Source organism: Cynocephalus volans, chromosome 2, assembly GCF_027409185.1.
Source record: "Cynocephalus volans isolate mCynVol1 chromosome 2, mCynVol1.pri, whole genome shotgun sequence".
Lineage (NCBI taxonomy): Eukaryota > Metazoa > Chordata > Mammalia > Dermoptera > Cynocephalidae > Cynocephalus > Cynocephalus volans.
The window spans coordinates 3,781,690-3,801,796 of NC_084461.1; positions in this window are offsets into that span (position 1 = coordinate 3,781,690).

Here is a 20,107-nt window from a genome sequence, read left to right on the forward strand (position 1 = left end):
AAACTGTGGGATGAAGTCACCGTATTTTCTTTGTCAATATCAACCAGAGGGCATTTAACTCTGGCCTTCACAAAGACATGGTCTGAAAATGATTGAATTTACACTATGGGAAGGGCTATATAACATTTACTGATAAGGTAAAGTGTTGTTAAATATACCAAATGGCTTTTGGTATTAACTTTCTAAACACTGTCAAGGAATAGTGGCTCAAGCCCGGCGGGTGTGGTCTCGGACGCCCTTGAATGAAGACACAGTTCCTCTTTGCCTGTCCGGTGCATGCCTCAGCCCCACCTTCTGGGGTCTATCCTGATGGTATAGATGCCTGGGCCTGTGAAATAGCTCCAGAGGGAAAGCGAGACAAATAGTGTCATCATAATCTCAAGTCTTAACTTCCTTTCTCAGAGTGCATTTTCTGTAAAATGTTTGCTAAAATTGTATCTTTACCGGGAATGGTTTCCATGTTATTGCCGCTTTCCCTCCTTCTATCTAAAGTGATTTTCAAAAATCAGTAGGAAGCATCAAAATTTGTGTTGCAAATGGTGATAATTATGATCAAGTGTACACAGTATAACTTTGTGTTTCATATAATATGTACTTATTTAGAGTCTTCTTTTCAGAAGAGTCTGGGGTCTAAAGCACATTGGGAAAAGTGAGGTGGCACCTGCCACGGGGCCTTGTCAGTGAAGTAACAATTTGGAGTAAATGCCAAGCAAGTCCCTATGGTGTTATGGTCATTGGAAGACATCAGTTCCACTAACTTTGCAATTGCCTGGCTTTTGAACTAGTTCTGCTTAAGAAGTCCAACCTCTGTGACTAACAACTACCTTAAAGTCAGTGATGGGTCAAGGATTCCTAATGACTAACATTACTGAGACAGGATTTTGTGCATGACTCTACAATAGTGCCTTACCAACTTTATCTCAAATAACCATCCTGGAATGCTGCAAAGATGGCATTATCCACTCGATTAACAAAGAGGGACTCGGGCTGAGAAAGGTGAAGTCACATGACCAGTGCGGAGTGGAGACAGAACCCACTGGAAGAGGGGGATGTGGGTTTGCAAATGTCTTCCTTCATAAGGGAGGAGGTAGTCCCTCACCTTCTGCCCTGCAAGTGCCAATTTGCATCTCTTACTGCTGGGAAGAGGGAAACTGTATTTTGCTAATGATCCTATAGAAATGAGAATTCAGGAAATCATGTTTGCAGTCCCTATACCATATAAAGAAATGCAGGAATTATCTTCATTCATTGTATCATATAAGGAAAGGCTCCAAAAATCAAAATTTTATAATCACCAGGACCGAGTCAACTTCACTATGAGTCATTGCTCTGTTTGTTTTATGAAACCATGTTTTCCAAAATATATTTGACCCAGTATTAGAAACCAGCAGCACTGCACCATCACAAATGGAAGATCTACAGCCAGCAGCTTCAGTGTGATCGTGGTAATTAGTCAAAGCCACTTTCTATTTACTTTGTAAGACTACACATTTGTGGTAAGACTTTTAAAAGCATTTTCGCTGGAGGGGAGGATGGTTCTTACATTCCATAAAAGTCATACCCCTGGATTCCAATTGTGTTAGATCCCAGGTGTCTAATTTGTACAGCTGAATGTCCAATAAATAAAACATTCAAAAATATTTTGTAGAAAATTTGCCCTTCACTGTATTGATTTCTATCAAAGCTATCCAAAACTTTCCAGGCTTGACCTTTTCTTCTTTAAAGACAAAATATTCTCCAAAAGTGACAACATTAAAATGTTACAATGTAGAAAACCCTTTTGGCTCTGTATGTGTCATCAGGAAATAATGGATGACGGTATCCACCTTGGAAAGCAGAATATAGTCTGCTCGCCTCCTGCAATGAACACACGCACCTGGAAATATGGTTTGTGCCCCTAAAGGAGAGTCGGGCCACCCAATCCTCACCTTGACTGCAGCACCCCACTTTTCAGTTCTCAGAAATCGCTGTGTCCATGCTGCAGATACATATCCATGTCTAGCTAATTTTTACTGAAGTATCCCAGGACTTTTCTTTGACAGCAGGATCACTGGCTTTCAGCCTTAATCACCAGTATGACAACCTTATGAACATTAACCAAGGACTGGCTGGTTTCTCAATTGCTGAGAGTGTGGCACTGACAACACCAAGGTCAGCGGCCAAATGAAAAAGAACATTAAGAAGAAAGGTCTGAGTAGAGGTTGGAAATGCTGGAATGGTTATGGTTTGTGATTGTCAGTTAATGTAATGAGAGAGAGAGAAAATCCCCACACTCCAATTTCCATAGTTATTGTGGATTATTTGAGCATTAAACATACCCAGAATATTTACAGGGCCAGCACCAGGAAGATGCAAGAGAGTAAATAAACTGGGACATAGACTTTAAGGGACTTGAAAAAATTCAGTAATCAAGATAGGTACTGTAGAGCTAGGGCTGGGTCTGGAGCTCACAGACCTGTCGAGCCCATTCACAAATCCTTCACATGCAGGTCTGTGACCTAGGTAACAAACAGAAAGGTGCTTGGAGCCTTGGAAGTAGGAATAGTCTTTATTCAGCACACAAACACCTAAGAGCTAAAAAGTCCAAAGAGAAACTCCGAAACTTAACTGCTACCAGCAAAGTCCAAAGGAAAACTGAGCAGCTGCCAGCAAAGTAAACAAGCCCTATTTTTAGACATGCACTCTCTGCCAGCCAGCACTGCTTCACAAACTGCAGAACACACAATAGCAACAAACTAAAAAGACACACGGGTGCACATGTGCACTAACTCCACCCACACACAACTTGTTTACAAGAAATGTTCTGCACCACCCCCAACCGAACCTCTGTCTAGGGGGCCTGACTAAATTATTCTACTTTCCCCACAGGTACTATTTTATTTCAATATTTTAAAAAATCAAAATGATTGAAAGATAACATGATGAATAAAATATAAAATTGTAAATAAAGGTGGGATCAGTACTGCTGATAGTTCCTTTGTGTCAGGCTCCAGTGTGGCTTGGCACAACATGGCAACACAGCATAAGATCCCTGTGTAGATTTTCTAGGGCAGTGTCTCAACATATGGTATTCTCTGGGTTATGGTCATTAACCCCTGCCAGTCATGGCAGAGAAAGGAGAGCATGAGGAAGCCAAGGAGGAGAAAATGTTTTGCAAGCCTGCTCTGTGCCACATATTAGAAAAGACATAGTCCTGTATGCATATACACACACATATGTATATTCACATATATAGACACACATACATAAATACATGTGTACCAATTCCTGTTATGTATATTATTTCTTTTGATTTCTAAAACATTTATGTGAGGCAAGTGTTAGTTTATACAAATTTGTATGCAATTTTGTTCAAATATCTAATTTCTTTCCCCTGAACTGTGTTTTATAGGTCATAGAAAGCATCCACCAAGATGTCTCATTCCATCCTAACTGAATTCCTATAAATAAGAATGACATCCTCAGTCTCAGACACTGAGAAGGAGGTACAGACGGCAACCAGCCTGTGGGCAGAACCTCTAGCGACTTGGCCCCCATTGTCCTTAAGATCAGGTAATTCTCTAACAGTGTCTAGGAATGTGATTTTCAGAAATCAAAAAAACTGTGATAAATTTTTGAATGATACAAGAAATATAGGAAGCTTGTCCTAGAGGCAAACTTGAACTTTCTGAATGAGATGTGATATTGCCTTCTCCACAGGACAGAAAAGAAAGAGGCTGGACCTCAATAGGGGCTAGTCGTGCTGAGCGGCCAGCACCTGTGGGTCCCCTTGCAGACATGCACAGTATCCAAGCCATAAACACAGGGAACTTTAAAACATGCAGGTAACTGATTTACTAACTATCAATGGAACCCACATGGACTACTTGTGAGAAAGCTCTAATGCACATGTTAAGTAAAAAAGAACAGATCTCTTAGAAACGGGGCAGGATAAGCTCCGTATATCACAAAAGGTATATAATTGCATGAAAATTCCCTAAAACCTGTGGGGAAGCCCTGCTCTGGAGGACTTGTCTAAAGATGAAAGGAGAGAGAGCAAAACCACATTGTGGTCGAGGAATACAGCAGACCGTGCTTGCAAGATAGAAGAGATGAGCTGTGCACACTCGTGGCACAGATCACAAGAATGACATCGTGAGATGACAGAGCTCTGATGGGGGATTCCAATTTTGAGCCATCTGCTGGAAGTCTCATTCAGCTAAAATACTGTATCTGATAAATTTCAAACTTGCTCTGCTGACAATTTTATCTCCCAGAAAGTACAGAATCAAAAGCAACTGTTACACTGGAATTAATGCTGAGCACCAAGAGCTGGCTGAGTGCTGAAGTGGAAGAGACAGGAGTCTTGCGGCAGAGCTGCCACGTCGTCGTGGAGTTTGCGGTGACCCAAGAGGAGGCCACCAGGCAGGATGGGATGGGTCACACAGGTCACACTGAGTGCATTCTGACGGTCTCAGAAGAGGAGAGACAGGTATACAAGCTTTCCAAGGTATAATTCTGATGTACAATGTGGCTACTTCTAAAAGGGAGAGGAGAGAGAGAGAGAGAAAAGAGAGAGAAAGAGAGAGGTCCAGTGGGTGCTTATCAAAGCATATTTCACGAGGACATGTGCAAAGAAGTAAAAGAAAGGTTTGTGTTTGAAGAACAGCAGGAAAATTAAGATCAAAAACTTGAAGAATGTTGTCAGGAAACCAATGCATAGAATGATCTGCAGCTTTCAAAACTGATAAAAAATAGCTTCTTATCCTATGTTTTAAATAATTTAAAAAATAGACAAGAAATCTAGAAATGTGGCTAGGGAAAGATGTCCTGAAAACAGAATTTTTCAAAAGCTCTTTTCACAGTAACCTGCTGGGGCATTGCCCTTCAAATATGTGTCTGAGAGACTTCACCTCCTGCAACCCAACAACAGAAAAACAATTTGGTAAAATTGGGCAAAAGATTATAGTGGACAATTTACATAAGAATATACAAAAACGCTCACAGCACACATGGAAAAGTGTTCAATCTCATGAGCCAGCAGGGAGATGGAAATCAGCTCCACTCTGCAGTCACTAAAAGGGCTCAAGTTAAAACGATGGTGACACCAACTGCTGCTGAGAACGTGGGGCAATCGCAGCTCGTACGTGTTACTGGTGGGCATGTGAAAAAGCACCACCATGTTGTAAGATGTCAGTTTCTTGTTAAATTAAACATACAATTATTCTGCTATGATGAACAGGAATTTGCTGATGAAGTCACTGGTCAAGACTAAGGAAGAGTGGAGATTAAAATACAATTCTGATTGTCAAATAGAGTGAAAAGTCCTACCAAAGTTATGGACTATTTAACCTGACATTTATTATAAGTAAAAATTGGGTATGACTCATTGTTATCTTGATTAGTAGTAGTTTCCTAGTTCTTGAAAATCTGTAATTTTTAATTTATAATACTTTTTTTGCCCAGAAAACTTGATTTTCTTTCCTTCATTGGATTAGTTTTCATTGATTGATTGATTGATTGATTTGACAGTTATTTATTAAGTGTCTACTCTGTGTTGGGCAGTGTGGAAAGCACTGGAAAATGAGTGGACAGTAAGAGAGATACAGTCCCTGACTTGCAGGGAGCTCTAGTTAGAGGGAAGGGAAGCAGAAGAAAGGGCAGCACTTGGCACCATTGTGCTGGTGCATGTGGCTGGCACAGACACTGGACAAGTCTTTCATGGTGCATTGCTGCGGACAATATAATGTAGACTGTGGCTCCTGCTGTGGGGCAACTGCATCCCTCAAGTGTCCTTTACTGTCCTCCTCAGTTCAGGGGAGGATCATGCCAGCACTGATTTGCATGAGGACACAGATCACAGGCCTACGAGTTTGGGGCATGACGAAAAGCCAGGAGTGGAAGCCCACGTCCTGGTAACACGGGGGGATCCTGGAGGACTTGTGCAGGGTGACGGAAGAATCAAACGCTACCAAGGAGCAAGCATTTTGATGCCTATTTATGTCCTGAATGTACAACTCCCGAACAGTTTCTAAAGGTGGGGATCGTGTCTCGGTGATATCCTGGGTGCGATTTCTCTGGCTATTTCTCTTTTGGTTGGCTGACAGTACGACCGTGAGCATCAGAAAACAGCAAGGGAAGTGTCAGATTGGGTCTATGTGGCATCTAAGATCCAAGCCAAGTGTCAGTTTTGAAAAGTTACATAATGACATCCTTTCTTGTGTTTTCCACATGGCTGGCCTACCACCACCATCAGAGCACCCCTTTTGTTAGGAGTTAGCAAGCATGAAAAGAATTCAAAACGTAAATTTTGGTAAATCTGCAGGTCATACAAATTTGTACTTATACGCACATTTCTGTAACATCTATACCTACTAAAATATTGTAAATAGAATGAACGCCTTGATTAGAAAATCCAAAAATGACGTTTTCATACTTTTGTGGGGTCTTCAGCCATGAGCAATGTGAGCAACACACAGTGGCAGCGGGGAGGAGGTCTGATCCACGTGGTTCTGGATGTGGATTCTGTTAACTTCTCCATGTATCCACCCACCTGCTGTAAACACGTAGACAACGGCCACACCAGCTTGGAGGTCGTGGTGCCTGTTAAATACATGACAGAAGAGAATGTCTGAACGAGCATGTGCAGATACGCCGTCACCTTGATGACCACTGCTGTCGATCTGAGTTTGTTTAGAACCAGAAGAAAAGCAGGTCTTCAGAGGAATGAGCCGCCACCACCGTGGGGTGTGACAACCCAGACGGTGGGCACGACTCTGCCTCTCATCCGCCTCCTTCCTGGTGGGGCTCTTGTCTCCAGCCAGTAATGCAAACGACAGGATGGGAGAGCAGAAAAGGTCAGTCTGACAAAGTCGACTTAAAAATACCTTGGAAATAAGACAATAATGATGTTAGCTCTGTATCTTGACGTTGAAATTCACAGAAATGAAAGTGTCTATTAAATTAGTCACTGGGAGAGAGCTTAATGAAAAAGGTGATGATTAAGATAAATTCAGAGATTTAGCTCAATGACTGCAATCGATCTTATATGAAAGCAGATTTGGGCACAAATCTGAGCCCTTGAGCTTAAGAGCAGCTGCTTCCTTCACAGCTCTGATTCCTAGCACCTCCCCAGCACCCATGAGAGTTACTGACCGGTCCGATGACCGGGCAGGGACAGGTGGAGCCTGTTCCCCATGCAGAGGTCCTTTGGATTAATCAATCTAAGTGAAGTGACATGGTATAGACTGGGGAATTGGCCACGTTAAGACAAACGCCAAGTGTCGCATTTCCCTATGATTACTATGAAATATCTTCTTTAAAAAGGAAATCTTGCGATTGTTCTCTGCACAATAGAAATAATTATTAAGTTATTAATGCAAGAATAATGTGTCATTTTCCATCATTTCAAAGGACTGAAGTACGTCATTTAATTTCATTGTGATCATATATGTTTAAAGGAAAAATCCCCATCCAAATGATGCAATATTTGAATGATTTTATTAAATGAGGTCTTTATTTCAACCAGTTAATATACTTTGCACCATGCTTAGAAGTAGAATATCTCAACCTCGGGCCCCACCGTCTTACTCTGAGAGTGTCCTCAGGTTGCTTCAAGGAGACATCGGGCTCTGAGCTGATACCCCTGTTTCCGCCAGAGGAGTTGGAAGCAGTGCCTCCATGGGGCAACCCCCCATCCTAACACTAGGGGACATTTGGCAATGTCTGGAGACATTGTGGTCGTCACTGGGGAGAGGACAATCCAGAGATGCTGCTATATATGGAACAGCTGCCCACAGCCAAGAATTCTCCAGCCTCAAAAGTCAACAGTGCCTGGATGCAGAGACTCTGGTTTGAAGAAAGCCAATCTGGTACCAAGTTGGGCAGGGAGGGGCAGGTGATGTCAGACCGAATCTTGAGCTCTGCGGCTTGTCTCCCTTGGTACCCAGGGAAGGCCCTGAATGTGGACGCAGGTGTAATCCTCGTGCCTTGGCTTCTTTTTCTCCCAACTCATGGTGCGTTCTCTTTCTCTTGACAATGTGCTTTTTACTAATTTAGTGAAACTTTTCACTTCCTTTGTTTTGTAGTGGATAAGTGTCAAATGATTATTTTTCAGGATTAACATAACCACATAACATCAACAAGAAGGAAAAGCGCAGTATTTCCATGTTCCATGTGTTTGGTTTTGAAACATGCATGGTGCTTCCGTGTACCCGCGGCTGTGCACACGTGTCGTCACGCATCCTCACCATCAGCGGCTCTGACCTCAGCTCTTCCTTAGTCTGTCCTCCGAGTTGTCTTCCTTTTGGACCAAGTCAAAGAACTATTATGTTTTTACTCTGTGATTTTGATAATTTTTTTTTCTTTGGACCAGCTCTATTATTATGTTACCTTTTGGGCAAAATGAGAAAGCAAATGCTTTTAAATGACAGCCTCCACTAGTGTGTTAAACTGCACAGATGAATTTTATGCATATATGCTACACGCACACAAACATACACACAGGCACTCACATACATACCCTAACTTCCATATTAAAAAACACATTTCTTCTTCTATTTTAAAGATGTGTTACTGGCAGAAATAACTCAGCCAGCAGTCACTGAGGTTCAAAGCGGTTTAGGAAATGCTTGCAGGGATCTCAAAGCAGTGGCACGAATTTCTGATGAGTCACTCCAGAGCCTCTGGGGTCAGCTACCAGGAGAAAGATGAATAATCTGTCAGGGAAAAGAAACATCATTTATGTTTTATCGAGAAAGCCGGGAGGAAAGTGACGGGCCCTTCCTCCCTGCGCGCTGTGAGTCCCTTTGTTGCGTAGGGACACTTTGCGAGATTGTGCCCCGACTGGTGTCCCCAGGGCGTGGCTGGCTGCTGTCTCCAGCTCCACCCCTCACTTTTAAAAAAGCCTCAGAAGCATCACATTTAAGAGCTGGAGGAGTCACAGAAGCCAGTCCCCTGGCATTACAGATGAGAAAGTCGACATTCAGAGAAATCAGGTGACTTGCCCAAGGACCCTCAGCTACTCAGTGACAGAACTAAGTTTTAAACCCAGAATTGCTGGATTTTAGTCTCGTGTTCTTTCCACAGACTTTGTCGCATCCCCACCAGAGAAAAAAAGGTGCTTTTCTCCAGTAACGCAAGATTTCAGCTGTTGTCACCTCTCTCCTCCCACTTTTCAGTCTTCAAACTCCAGCAAAAGTCACATCACGTACATGACCATTTTCTAACACTCTAGCGTTTGTGGATCGCTTTCTTCTCCGAGCGATAATACCCCTGTAATTGGTTAGTTGATGATACGCATCTAGTTTATGTGTTCCCTTCTCCACATTGTCATTGTGAAAACAGATCATTTCTTCTTAAGCTTCTTTTTCTTCAATATAATTTCCAATGCATCAACAGGAAAAATACGTAAATATAACAACCACAAGAGTGCATAAATATACACACATGTAAAAGACTTTGACTTAAAATCTCAATCAACAGGGTTCTGATTTTTTTGGTTACTGATTTAAACAGGAGATTTACTATCTACACGTGTGACCATAATTTAGTTGATTTTTAATGAAAATTTTGGTGGTGGTTAACAAAGCTCAGAGGTCTCTCTAGTTCACTGCATCAATGTTGTAATCTCTAAAGACTCTTCTTTAGAAAAACCCTTTCCGTATTGGAAAGACCACTATTTTTTTTGATAAGTTATGCTTTTTGATAGTTTTGTGTCATTTTGTACATGTGGTGAATTTTTCTTTGTAAAAGAGAGGTATTACTGTAGAAATTTAATACTTGCAAGACACCAGATTTTTTCTACACTCATTATAAAGGATTTTGATGAGGTATCTGTATATTTGAGAAAATACTTCTTAGGTTATAACGTCTCTTAATAAATCTTCCATTAAAGTGACTTCACGTAGCCACAGGTGAACACTGGAACACTGTACAGATGGGTCTCATCACAATGCATTGACTCATTACAAAACCTTACACAGAACTGAGGTCTGATTGACAGAAGGTGGAATGTACTTTAGCCAAATAAGGATTTCAGTATCAAACACAGAGACTATTTTCCTATTATATGTAACTATATCATGGTGTTATATACTAATAAATAAGCAATAGTGTTATAGAGATTATTAAGGAATCAATCAGCAATATAATAAAATAAAATAAGCCCAATGCATTCCAGTCCACAAAGGCAAAGTTTTTTTTTAAAAAAGGATAAATCAAAGTTGTCCTAGTCTCTCAGAAAAATATTTACCAGAGTAGAAATGTATTTTGAATAAAGCTTTGAAATTAAAATTAGTATTACTGCCATCCTTGCTTGACTCTAAAACATCATTAATTCAACCCATAGTTTAATACCAGTGTTTTAGGCTAAATAAAAATTACAACCATATGAAATGCATGCACTGATAAGGTGCAGCCTTAACTCAGACACTTTAAAAAGTGTAAAGCAAATCTACATGCAGAAGATTGGAAGTGCCATGTGCTAAGGGCCACAGGAGGTCAGGACCAATAATTTTTCACTTAATGCTCTTTGCACATCTGTGGAATACAGATTCCATGTACACAGACCATAGAGATAATATGCCTGAGCAGGAAGAAAGGAGCATTAGGGAACACCTGAAAAAGAAAGTTCCTCCTAAGAACATGTCAGGAGCAACAAGGCCTCCTGAATGAAGTAACTAACTACAATTTGTAATAATGAACATGCTAATAACACTGATTTTATCATCACATAATGAATGCAAATAGTGATAGTTCTGTACCCCTCAAAACATATATAATCAATTATGCTTCAATAATAAATAGAGTTTTAAAAAACAATAATAATAATTTCCCCTGAATCCTCTGAGAAAACAGAGGCATAGAGAAGTGTCCAAAATGGCACGATGAACCAAGGGTGAGCTGGGGATTGACCCCTGGCTGCCTATTCCAGAAGCTACTCAGTGACTCCACACCCAGGAGAGAGGGAGCTATGGACTGAGAACTTACAAGGTTGCTTGTGTTTTGGGTTTTTTTGTTTTTTTGTTTTATTTTTTGGCCAACTAAAACCAAAGACATAATCAATTTGATAAATCCAGACTGTGACTATATTTGTTACTGTCTCTTTGTAAGTGTCAGCATTGGCTTTTGTTTACCCAGCATTACCTTTAATCAACCTGCAAGCCCTTTATTTCCACATGGGTGAGATGCCACAGGTATTCATGTGGTTACTGGAATTGGACTTTCTGAGCTGCAAGCTGTGCCCCTGTGGACCCGAGGTTTCCTATGGATCCACATCCATGAGAGCAGGTGGGAGAATGTCCAGAGAGGAGCCAGCATATCTTGGTTCATGTCTACTGCTGCTGATGGGCAATTGAAGAACTTCCCCCAGGTGCCTGGTAACTGTGTTGCTGTGACAGCCTGCAGGTTGGCCTTTCCACAGTCGAGTGGTGTACCCATTCCTAAGCCTTCTGCAGCATTTGGACACAACATTAAGCAAAGGGGAAAATTGCTATTATCTTATATCTTTGTAATACATATGTGTTAAAATGTTAGCATATGTGATCGCATTGATGGTATAATTGGGGGCAGAACACACAGGAAATCTTGAAGTTCTGAGCAACCCCTTTGGAATATTTATAGCGATTAAACAAACCAGATAACTTAAAAATTCCTTCTACATTTTGTATTTCATAGATGACCTAATTTCTTGAGATTAATAAAATCTACATATCAGGGCAATGAATTTGTGGCTGAAAAGGTACATCCATCTCCAATGATAAGAAAAGTTCGTAATAGCTTAGTCATTAGTCTGTTGGAAGGTAAAAGATGTATGGTATGTTTTTTTAGAAAGAACTGGCTTGAACTTAGAAATGCAACTTTGTCAAATAACCCAGTAATATGATTACTTGACAAAGCTGGAGAGAAATCTTACGTGATTTTAGGTCTCCTCCTCCCACACAAGACAAGAAAACTTGTACTCTAATGAGAAAAGAAAAGGTTTGGCCATAAAAAACAATTTAAAAGGTAATAAATAAATAAATAAATAAATAAAAAGCAAAAACAGAAGGCTTTCAGGACCAAAAATGTTTAGTCTAGATACTAATGTTTAGGCTCTTCAGTGCCCAAGAAAATGTGACTCCTCCAAGAAGATAAGTCTTCATAGTGGCCTTCATGCCAGTCTAGGGGCACATCATGTATGGTTTTCTTTTTAATTTATGGGGAGGGACAACTGTCATTTCATATGTGCACATGACGGCATGGCAAGGGTGACAGGAAATAAATGAAGAGGAAAACACAATCTCAGGGGATGGTCATGACCCAACAGAGAACAGGTTCTCCATGGGCCACCAGACAGGGACGGTGCCACCCCCTTTGCCGAGCAGCACATTGCTGTGGTCACATCCTCTGCCGTTCCCATCTTCCTGTGATCCTAGAGAATATGTCTACTTGATTTAAAGGAAGAAAAAAGCAGTTCATAGAGGTGGTGAGTTACTAGAGGTCATATGCTCCTCTTGAGACTGTCATTTGCTTGTTAGATAATAAACATGTCTATGGAAGAGGCTCATAAATTACATGGCTAATATACTGAACACATCACATGACTTCCTTCAACAAATTTTTGATACTAGGGCTTCAAACTGCAGCTTGTGCTTTCTTTTCAAGAAAGTGAATAAGAATTTGCTCCAATCTTTAATCCATCTTGTCTTTTCTTCCACAGTGAGATAAAGTATTTAAAGGTGAAACACACACCAAAAGGCAGATGCTTCTTAGAGGTAATGGAAATGGCCACCCTGCAGTGAATGAAGGATTCAGCAGATGTTTATCAAATGTCAGTTGTGGGCCAGGTGGGGAACTGCTGCCCATAACCAATGCCTTCTCACCAAGTCTTACCCACAGGAGATGATAATACAACACAGTGAACCCACCAACGCAGACAGGCCCCATGGGGAAACCCAACAGGGATGCCTTGAGAATGTGCATCCTTGAGATGAATTACATGACATGGAATGCAGCCTCTGCCACCTTCTAGCCATGTGACTCTGGCTGAGTAACTTAGTCTCTCTTTTCCTCAGTTTCCTCATCCACATATTGGGGATAACAATAGAGGGTCTGTAAGGCTTCTATGCGAGCAAGTTGCAGGCACGCAGGGCTTCCTGTACAGTCCCCAGCTCATGAAAATCATAGCCATTTGTCAACATCCTGTTTTTGAGGAAGAGAGGCAGAGGGGAAGGGTTGGTTCCTGAAAAGCTCGAAGCCTGAGCTGAGTCTAAGAGATGAGCAGAGTGGAGCCACCCTGAGATGGGCAGGAGCCGTGTGGAGACCTTTCCTGCCACACTCCAGCTGGACTTTCTCACCACGGCCGGCCGAGATGTCCAACTGTTGACAGATGAGAAAAGACCCCTTTGTACCATCAGTAACTTTATAGAGTTTAAGGTAATAGTTTTGCTTTTAGTGTCTGCTAAGTTACAGTGGTAAATAACCACTATGAATCCAGTAATACTTTATAATAAGTTGCTAATTAACTAGTTATCAAAGCATCTAGATATTATGAGCACCCTGCTTATTTTACAGAGGGCAGAATAGCAGTAGGTTGCCTGCAGGACCTGTGTGTCTTTTGAAATAACACGAAGTTCCTCAAAGGAGCTTTGCTTTGGAGATACGGAAGTGAGGAAGGATTTTAAACAGAGGCGCATGACGTGGCAGGATTCGTATTTTAGATGGATGACTCTGGCTGCTGTGTGGACAAACGTGAAGATAAGGAACTTCAGGGAGGAGGTCAGCTGCTGCGCCAATGCAGCCGAGGGCCAAGGAATGCTTGGAGCAATGCAGCCATGCGGGAAATGCAGACGTGACAAGTCACAGCCGCAGCCTCGTGTGACAATCTCCCACTGCAACTGTTCCATGTCCCCTTGCTGTCTAAAGAATGGAGTCGAAGCTCCTGGGAATGGCAGGCATCAGCTCAAATGCCGTCCCTTGTCCCTTGGGGAGCATCTCCCAGGCCCCCTGACTAGCACGTGCTCTGGCCTCCCGCCGTCCCAGCTCCACCCTCCTTCCCATGGCCTCTCAGTATCTGGGACGCTGTGTGTGTCACTTTTCACTCTGTGACTTTTCTGTCTGACTTACTTTGGGGCCCAAGAGGACATGTTTTTTTGTGGTTTATTCCCCTTGGTCATGTGCTAAATTGTGTCCCCTCTCTTCAAGTTCCTATGTGGGAGCCCTAATCCCCAACAGCCCAGAAGGTGACCGTATCTGGAGACAGATGTTTCTAGAGGTAATTCCTCTGCAGGAACCCGCTCCCTCCAACTGTGGGCACTGGTCCGTCCCTGTCTTGAGGGATGCAGCTGATTCCCCCACCTTTCACTTTCCAGAAGCCTGTGACTGAGGCTTCCCCTCTGCTTTCTGAAGTGCCATCAGGCCAGGCAAGTGCAGAGGAAGTGACCAGACAGGATCCTTCTGCTGGGGCACGTCTGCCTCTCTGCCCTCCGGAGCATCCTGTTCTCTGAGCCCCTCACGTCTGCCCAAGCATCGCCTTTGGCAGTGGTTACCCAGGTTCAGATTCTGCTGCTTCCAGTCGAGAAACACAGCTGACAGATGTAGATGAAGAGTTGTAAAAAGGTTTGCCCCTGCAGCGTAGCAGACTCTAGTAAATCTGCTGTAAACCAGTTGTCCCTTCTCCCTTGACTTGCTCCACCCTCCCCTCCCCCTCTCTGAGTTTCTCTCTTTCTCTCTCTTTCTCCCTCTCCCTGTCTCTCTGTCTCTGTCTCTCTCTTTCTCTGTCTCTCTGTCTCTGTCTCTGTCTCTCTCTCTCTCCCTCTCTCTCTCTCTCTCTCTCTGCCTCTCCCCTCTCCCTTCCCCACCTCCTCTACCAGGATCTCCCTTTTCCACCACACCAAGTCACCAAGTCCTGGAAACTACATGGCCCCTCAGGACACTAGAGATCCCATGATGGCCTCAAACTCATACTTAATTCGCACTCCCAGAGGCGTTATTGTCCAGGACGAGGGGTCAGTCTGCGAGGGCAGCCCTTCTTTGAAGACTTTCGGTCCATTCATCATTCTCTTTCATCCACATTATTTTGTGTGATTATCATTGCAGTAGAGACATTTCTGCTCTTTGTTCACCAGAAACACAGCCTAAGTTAGTTTAAGGGGAAAATGGCGTGCACGTGTGTGTGTGTGTGTGGGGGGGTGCATTCATAGTCTCAAATAACCAGGAAATCCAGGGTTAGAATTGACTTGGGCCACAGCACGATGTTGGGGTCCCTGCAATATCATCTGGACTTGGCCTCTGCACACCCCCAGCCCTCAGGCAGCTGCAGCCCAGGCTTTGTACAAGAGGGAGAGGGAGCTGCAGTAATGAAGACCCTCAACTCAGAAGTTCTGTCATAGTAAGTTCCTGAGAACTGCAACAGAATCTTCCCACGACTGTGCCTACAAATGTGTAAAATAGCATGCAAGCAGCAGCTGGCACTCTGCCGTGGAGATGAGGAACGCATTACTTTTTGCCTCTTAAATTTTATCTAAGCATAATAAAACAGTTTTCAACTTTTAAAAAATATATATTTATACTTTAATGCTCAAATGAGTGAATCAAGCTCATAATTCTTTCCATTCATTGTTAATGTTTTTGGTCCAATTTCATGAACGTATTCAGAGCAATACAGAACAAGGAGACTTGGTGTGTTTTAGGTTTTGTTTTTCATTTGTCTGTGTGAAAATAAATAATCGGATTATACTACAACCAAGTTTTTTAAAATCTTTAGTATTTCAAGGTACTCAAGAAAAAGTTATCTTTTCATTAAATAACACAGTTCTCCTAAAGAAAGAAAAAAAAAATAGAGTGGCCTCCTGAAATACTTTTGGTGTTCTGTGTCGTTATTCTTTCCTCTCCTACAGGGACACAGAATTCCTAGACAGGGAACCTGTGTTCTGGGAGGCATCTGGCCCTGCAGCCCCTCCTGACCATCTGCCTGATGCCCAGCGTCTGGACGGGCCTGTCTGCGCTGGTTGCTGCCATCACGGCCATGAGGAATAAGTGCCAGGGCACAGGGGACACCTCTGCCATGCCAGCTGGGATTCTGAGTGACGTTCGGGGCCACATGCCAGGAGAGCTCCCAGCACCCTCTACAAGGTATGACCTGCCCAGCCTCCAATTTTGAGAAATGCCAGGTGTCTGTGAACAAGCACTGCACTTGTCCTAATGTCATAGGTTTGGCACCTTCTCAAGTCCCAGTAGCAGCTGGAGAAGATGGGACATTTCACTTGGAGCCTCTATGCCAAGAGGGCCCTCTGGACAGCACCTGTCCCTCATGTCACTCTTCTGCCAAGCAGCTGCAGTTTCGTTGTGTTCATTGTTATTAAACTGGAAAAAGCAGACTAGAGATCACTTTTTAAGGGGTTAATTAATTGGAAGTTGTATGTTTTATACATTCCTGACTGTTTATGGCCCAGCCATAGAGCACAAGGACCTATCTCCCTTGCTGGGGGGTGTGGATCTACAGATGCCCTCAGGGATAAGGCTCAGGGCAAAACTCTTATGCATCAGTCTGTATATCTCTGTGTATTTGTAAGGTAGGGCCATGCCTGAACCAATGGGTTTAACATGAAAAATATTATCACAGTTTTACAAGTGTTATTCTCAGTAAGCTAAAGAATGCAATGAACAAGCATTATTGAAGACCAAAACCATTCTTCTACCTAAATTAATGAGCACATCCACAACCAAGCCAATGCACCCTATACGAAATAATTTCACTCTTTCTGTTGATTGAGGGGCCTCCTTCCACTCCTGGGTGGAGCTGGAGCTGTGCAGCCTCCGAGGAGTCTTTCGTCCACCCTGGGCAGGAGCAAGGGAAGATGTGCAGATTCCAGTGGCAGAGGCCCAAGTTTCCTGGGAGCTCTCCCCGAGGGTCCCACACATGGCCCCTACCTGTGGAGTTTTAAAGCCCACTTAGAGAATGTCTCATTCTCCTTCTTGTTGCAGAGATTTCTTCTCTCCCCTCAACGACTTTTACACCATAAATCAGTATTTCAATCCTATGCAACTTCTGAGGTAGAGAAGCAGGAAAGATGTTGAGGGATGGTTGCCTCGGTCCATTCAGCATTTACTGTCCAGCTGATGGTCACTGTCCTTTGGGAATTCTTTCCTGGTCACTACAAGCAAAAGAAATGTTCACCTTTTCTCTCCTGTGGCAACTGGTCTGTATCTCTATCATAATGCTCCACACTGTGCAGCCTGATTCCATGCTCTTGTCTCCTCCCTGAGAAGCTTCTCAGTTGCCAGATGGCAGAGACTATGTTTTGTTTGGCCACATATAACATTCAGCTTCATGAAATTTCTAAAGCATGGTAAGGCCAATGCATATTTACAGAACCTGGCTATTAATTTTGTAATCCCCACCAAATTAATAGGATGACTAATAATCACAATACGTTTAAACATTGTTTCTGAACAACTGCACACCATTTTCTTTATATAAATTACTCATGCCCAAATATGTTGGGCATAAATGTCTTCACAAGCTCTCTTTGGATGAAAAAATGAAGTCCCAGGTGCATGTCCCTTTGGCTCTATGACAAATTTTCCATCAGTGTATTCCACAGTTGTTTTTGGTGGTCAACAAAGGATTTTGAATCTGAGTCATTTAAATGTTTTCTTAGTGTTAAGTGAGAAGTCAACTCCCAAGGCTAATAGAAAAGGATATGGATTATTAAAGTCACTGAATCAACATTTGTTCTAAATACTAAACTTCCAAAGGGAAGGGTCTGGGGCTCGTTGTCAGACACCAGACGTGGGTCCAGAAAGGAGCATCCTGTGTCATCTAGCCGGGGTTTCTGAGCTCCACAGAGTCAGAACACCTGTGCCACAGTGTACTCGTACACACATGTACACACAAGTGCACATGTGCATGCACAGGCATGCACCGATTTTGATTAGACCATGTAAACTGAGTCCCAGAGTGGCTGATTGATTAAGCATCTCTCCCTCCCCTCTTCCCCCTTCCTCCCTTCCTTTATTCTCCTCTTCTTTAACTGGTTAAGGCCGCATGTTAAATTTCTTTTTTAGCTTTATGAGGATCTAATTGACAAATAAAATGTATATATTTATGGTTTATAACGTGATGTTTTGATAGGTATGTAAATTGTGCAATGATTCAATCAAGGTAATTGACATATTCATCACCTCACATTCTTATATTTTGTAACAAGAATATTGAAGATGTACTTTCTTAGCAATTATCAAGTATACATTGTAATTAACTATAGTCACCATGCAATACAATAGACCTCTGGAATTATGTCTGCTGTCCAACTGAAACTTTGTATCCTTGATGTACACATCCTCAAGCCACACCCACCCACTAGCCCCTGGAAACTGCCCCTCTATTTTCTACTTTCAGTTCAACATTTTTGGGTTCTACACATGAGGGAGATCATGCAGTATCTGTCTTTCTGTGTCTGACTTATTTTGCCTAGCATACTGTCCTCCAGGTTTACCTGAGCTGTTGCAAATAGAGTTTGTGTATGTTGCCCTCCAAATCTCATATCGAAACCTGACCCCCAATGTATCAGTGTTTAGTGCTGTTTGGGTCACAGAGGTGGATCTCTCATGAATGGATTAATGCCTTCCTGAGGGGCAGGTGCAGTAAGTGAGTTCTCTATCAGTTCCCACGAGAGCTGGTTGTTTAAAGGACACTGACACCTCCCCTTCCACTCTCTGCTTCCTCTCTCCATATGATCTTGCACCTGCCAGCTGCCTGCTGCTTTCCACCATGAGAAGAAGCAGCCTGAGGCCCACACTGGATGCAACTGTCCCAGAATTATAAGCCAAATAAGCCTCTGTTCTTTGTAAATTAGCCAGTTTCAGATGTTATGTAATAGCAACACAAAAACAGACTAATACATGAAATGTTACAATTTTCTTCTTTTTTTAAGGCTGGGTAGTATTCCATGGTAATAGGCATCTTTCATGTCTGGTTTTGTAAAGCAGCATTTCAAAATGCATCGAGGGTTTGTTTCAGATTTTTAGCTACCACCACCAAATAGCAACTGCATTGATTTAAAGTTTATGTTCAATTACAGCACCAGGTGACTAAGATTCACTATTTTTGTTGTTGTTGTTATTACCTGTTTAATATTTATTACTATCTTATAAAGCGGGTACTATTATTACACCCAGCTTTCAGAAGACTAACAGAGAGGTTAAATTACATGTTTAGGGTACACAGCAAGAAAGCAATAGAGCCTTGCACAGCATGCTCTTCCTGGATGACTTTGAAATGATTCTAGTTAGAGTCCTCTTCCTGTGCCATCAGTCAAGTGAACATGCCGCATGTGGTGTGGTGAGTGACACCTGACTACAGGTGTGGGTGGCTAAAGGCACGGATGAACAGAATTCAGTGAAAAATTAAGGGAATTTCTTTCACGAATTTTTGAACACTTATCAATACCATAAGGGAGAGGTAATTGCTATCTAATATCCTGCTAATGTCTTTGATAGGAGGGCAGAAGCCCACACTGACCACTGCAGGTATGCCAGTTCTGTGCCCCCTTCAGCACCAATGCCCCAAGGTGATCAGCCCATCATTTCTGCCCATGTTAGAGAAGACATTCCCCATACAGATGGATGGTTTGGAGAACAGAGGAAAGGTTCCCAGAAATAATGCAATTAGGTCTCAACTGAAGTGAGTGCATGAATAAGCCACCCAGCAGCACCACAGGAGAGAAGGGAGTTCGTGTTGCAGTGAAACACAGACCAGGCGGAGGCTAGATCCACTCTCCTGGGCAGGAGTCACTTGGGTCTGTTCTGGGATAAGTGCCTTTTATTACCCTAAGAAGCTGTCCTGGAAACATAAAGTATTCCACAATGACATATATTCAGATTTCAGTAATGACCTAAGTACAGCTGAACTGGAAATGTTTAGAGATGTCAACATCTCTTAAACTTTAATTCCATTGAAAATATTTGACACCTCTCTGTATTTCTCCCAGTTAATTATTTTGTTTCCATAATGTGTAGTATTCATGTGTGCATGTGTATATGTGTGGTGTGACAATTTAGATATCTTTCAGCCCAAATCGCAAAAAAAATTAATTATATATCTTCTGTGTATGTTTTCCCTGTTGCAAGCCTCTTAATCTAGTGA